The sequence below is a fragment of the Lupinus angustifolius genome, chromosome LG20 (genome assembly GCF_001865875.1).
Source record: "Lupinus angustifolius cultivar Tanjil chromosome LG20, LupAngTanjil_v1.0, whole genome shotgun sequence".
Taxonomy (NCBI): domain Eukaryota; kingdom Viridiplantae; phylum Streptophyta; class Magnoliopsida; order Fabales; family Fabaceae; genus Lupinus; species Lupinus angustifolius.
Genome location: NC_032028.1, coordinates 13,796,825 through 13,802,080, shown reverse-complemented (window position 1 = coordinate 13,802,080; position 5,256 = coordinate 13,796,825).

Sequence of the window (5,256 nt, the reverse complement as noted above, 5' to 3'; positions counted from 1 at the left end):
TCAGCCACTCCAACAACTCCACCTACAACTGTCTCCCTAACAACTTGTAAGTGTTCCCTGCAGTCCTTTTACCCTTCATCACAGTCAGAGCACCTTTGCATACTCGAAGAATATCACTGTCCCCATCAGCTCTATAGCTAAACCCTTTGGCCTGCAATGTCCCCAAAGAAACCAAATTCTTCTTCAAATCTGGTATGTGCCTAACCTCACATAACGTCTTCACTACACCATCATCCATCACAATTCTGAGTTCTCCGCTACCAATAATTTGACATGCTTTATTATTTCCGAGATACACGAAATCAAAATTGCCTGCCTTGTATATGGTGAACCATTCTCTGTTTGGCATCAGATGGTGGAAACAACCAGTGTCAAGTATCCACTTATCTGTACTATGATTTGATGATACATATAGTAGATCAACTTCAGTGTTGTAACCAGAGTCATATTTCAATACAACATTTGTAGATGTAGATACTCCATCTTTCCCCACCAGCTTGATAGGACTCTATTCATTGGGACAATCCTTTTTGTAATGCCCAATCTGTTTGCACTTATAGCACTCAACTAGTGTTCTGCCCCTGGCATTTGGTCTTTTCCCTTTGGTAGAACCTCCTCTGCCTTGTCTCCTCTCACGCGCTTGGCTCCCTTACACATACATACCATAACCCTGAGACCCTTCATCTACATTCTGTCTTCTTTGAGTGTGGGACAGAAGTGTAGATGTGATCTCTTTGATTGAGTCTTTCCCATACGTCAATGTTGTTACCAAGTGTTCATAGGAATTTGGCAAAGAACACAGTGATATTATTGCTTTGTCCTCATCATCAACCTTCACATCAAGTTTCTGCAAGTCATTGATCACTTGATTAAAATTGTTGAGATGTTGTTGCAAATCAGCACATTCCTGCATCTTCAGGCCATAGAGTCTATGTTTCAAATACAACTTATTTGTTATAGACTTGGACATGAACCGCTTCTCTAATGTCTCTCATACCTCTGTTGGTGACGTCAGATCCATAACATGATACATCACCTTAACTGATAGACAGAGCCATATGGTTCTCGCAACCCTCTCCTTCAACTCTTCCCAATCCAGTTGATCCATACCCTCTGGTTTATTCTCACGCAACGCCTAGACCTTGTTGAGCCAACACATCCTTAACCATCCTTTGCCACAATCCAAAATTACCAGTTCCATTGAACTTCCCCATCTCGAATTTGGCACCTAGGTTAAGAGCCCTCTGATATCAATTGTTGGGAACAAGCGAACAATCAAATAGTAAAGAGTATAGAGACAAGAGAATAACACAAGAGATTTGGTAATGAGGTTCGACCAATTGTGCCTACGTCCCCGGGAGCGTTTAGCGGCTACCACTATATATTATTAGAGAATTATGATTAATGTTTGACTATTCTTCTCCTTGTTACATTAGGTTTACATAACATAAATATATATAGCCCTCTACCCCAACCCTTTTACATCAGCCCATGCACATAACTTGTATTGTTGTTATCTAGAGATATGAGTCATTGTACAACAATATGAAAAATATATTAAAAATAATTGGAATGGTTGTAATTGTGCCAATTCATGGCCTTATTCCGAAACAAAAACAGGGGTCCTAATTTAAGAAAAAAAAGATGTTTACTTTGTGAGAATTTGACATTAAAATTTGAATACAATTATACAAATCTCAATTTATATACTTTAATTTTTAAGGAAAGTTTTGCAACATTTTCTTTAAATTAAAATTTTATGAAATACTATCTCTGAAAGTTTACAAACCAAACCATTAAAATCTAATTGGTCATCAAACAAAAATCCATTATTGTGTCATTGATTTAATAGTAAATTATTGAGGTATTAATTAAATTATATACCGGTTAAATTAGACCTATATATTACATTGTAAAAACATAAAATGATATAAATAGTTTCAATGTTGAAAAACCTGAATAATATTAAATATATTTATTTGATAAAATATTTGAATTATGAGTTGTAGTGTACAATTATATTATTTATAAAGAAATTCAAGTTCAATATCCAGGAAAAATAAATTATTTTTGAAATGGGAAATTTTTAGCCCAGTATTTCGGTCCCCTAGGTCTGCACCCTTTGACCTATGCCATGATTGGGCCTGATACTATAAAAGTTGTCAAATATTAGTAATAATTCATGTAACATCACTGAAAGAAATATCAGCCTCATATCTTCTCTTTTTAAATCTTTTCTGTAATTCTCTAAAAAATGTTAACTAAGTTCTCGAAATTGGTTCTGAAAAATAGTTCTCTATACTTAAATTTGAGAAATTGATATTCATAAACTTTTTAAAAAAATGTATTTACCTCCATATAGATTGAACCACATCCCAGTGCAAAAAAAAGGAGAGAAAAAATATATGTATCCTTAATATATGAGTTTTATACACTATCACTATATTAAAGATGAACAAATTTACAACCGGAAAAATCTAATATACAAAACAAACGAAAGAAAAGAAAAATCTCGGAGATGGAGGGGGACATCTATCGCTTATCCTTATGAAAAGACCTAACAATAACACTCTAAGTATAACAACGAATTAGAAACTCATTTAAACCAAGACATAACTCATTTGTGTCTTCCTTTGATCCATAATCACGACTTGAACTTTATATTATCCACAAGCTCCTTTATACGCATTTTTTGTTGTTAAAGATGACATCATTTCGACCTTGCCAAAGTGACCAAATTCCAGCTATCCAAAGCATAGGGTAAACTCCTACAATGAAAGACCTTAACTAACAAATAATATTGTAAATAGTGAGACTTACTGGTTGAAGGTAACACCACCTCAAAACCTACCAACAATAGAGCGGTTGCTAAGTTTGATAAGAAAATTGGCAAGAGAAAAAAGATGATCTACCGTTTCTGGTTGAGCCTGACACCAAACACACAAAAGATCATTACCCAAAAAGTTACAACCCTTTTGTCTAGGTTCCATTTACAAGGAATCCTATCCGAAATTAGTATCGAAGTAAGCACACGAATCTTTAACGGAGCCAAAGATTTCCAAACCATGCTCCACAACTTTTGGTCTTCTGATCTAGACTCATCCATTTGCCAAGTATCTTTGTAAGCAGACTTGATCGAATAACAATTAGACACATCATGAATCCATATCTATTTGTCTTTCGCCTCCTCCTTTAGCTTAATCAAACTCAAAAGCTTCAAAAACTCCTCTAATAAAGGTTTTTCCCACTCGAAAAGCTCCATTCTCCAAGGTAAATGTGAATTCCACAACCCCTCCCTATAAACACCAAACTCACCGAACTCAAATTATAAAGCCTTTTCAGTCTTCCTGACTTCATCGTTGGAAAACCTTTTCAGATACCTCCATCAGCGGGTCCAAGTCTACTTCCATCCAGAATCAGAAGATCTCTTACTCGGACCTCCAGTCCGACCACACCGTTCATCCACAAAAGAACATACACTGTTGGCGAATCATCCATTATTCATGTTTAATTATTATTGACTCTTCAAAAACGTAACACAAATGAATTATGTATTATATATTGTATAAATCTTTACACTAATAATACATATATATTACACTTTCATTATTTTAACAAACAGTTTAAAATCTATGCACTGACAATGTAAGTTTTTCCCTCTTAAATGATGAACGTGAGATTCCATCCACACATTCGCCAACTAATTAATTAATTCAACTAATGGAATATGGATCCTCTCCATTATTAAAGAGGCCAGTGCAGAGCTCAGATTGTGATGCATGACAAACTTATTTTTTAATGGCTAGGATCTTAGAATACAAAATAATATATTTTTAAATAAATCAATTCAGGAAAACTGAAAATCATACTTTTTATTTTCTTTCTCTCTCTTTCATTTCTGAATCTTTCCCTAGTTAGATCTCTCTTCATGGTTACTGCCATTTCTTCCCTCATTAAGTATAAACCATATTATGAAGGATGGAGGTTGATTATAGTACTGTGAGGAATAATCAATACCTTTCATGACTTGTTCTTCGATTACTTGGTACTAAGCAATAGTAACTAGTAACAAAAAGGGTAAACGTCTACAGCCAAGAGATTGAGATGGTTATTGATCTGTGTATGAGGTTATTTAGAAACTAAAATCCCAAAGTCAGAAAGATAATAATAAAAAAGAAAGAAACGCATATGTCCTTAAAAGAAACGGCAGTAGCAATAGGGAGATCTAGTTAGGTTAGGGATAGATTATAAGATTGAGAGATGTAGGATATTATATATAAGTATCTCTTTCCTATACAAAGGTGAATTGATTAGTAGAGATGTAGGATATTAAGCATCAGAATAGAAATCCTTTCTCGTACTGGACTTTCTTGTACTAAAATGTAAGGGAAGAAATGTAACGCCCCGAAAAATACTTCTAAAAAACATTGCGGAAAAATGGGAAATTGTTTTTTTGAATAAAGAGATTGTATAAAATGGTTTTTAGTAAAACTACATATTCTGATTTAAGACAATCTTTGATAATCTCACCACTTTCAAGTAAGTTATTCAAAGTATCATTTAAGAGTTTTATGAGACATTCATGTACTCATAAACTTTAACATCGTTTTTAACAAAAGTTTCTACTTTTCCAACTTGTTCCAAGCCATGGTTTTTAAGGCTAACAACAAATAGAAATACATACATTCTCATTTTTACAAAACATTTCCTAAAGGTTCCTTTGATTTTATCATCATCTCCTTTGGCTAAAACAATAAAAAGTATGTAATACAATATTATAATAACTCCATGAACACAAGTTGTTCATGGTTTCAACAAAATATTTTCATGAGTTCAAGAACCATATCATTTTCGGTTTTGAAGAGAAAATGAGTTAGAAAGCGTTTTAGAAAATTTCAACGGTTGAATATGTTCTTGACATGTTCATGAACAACATACTTAAATCTCATCAACATCCATTGGTTGAATGTTGAGAGATCAAGGTTTGAAGATGGAAGAAGAAATGAGAAAAATGAGAGAAAAGGTGAAGAGAGGATTTACCTCTTCTTTGAAAATGCAAGAGTGTGAGGGCTTAAGGGGAGAGAAGGAAATCAGATTTTCCCCCTAGGCAATGATGAAAAAATCTCCTAGGGTGGCTAATGATGATTTCCTATAACATTAGGGTGAGTGATGTGAGGTTTGCTTTATGGAAAGGCAAATCTCGCATCCCAATGCGAAACGACCACTTCGCAGATACGTGCGATAAACATGCTCAAT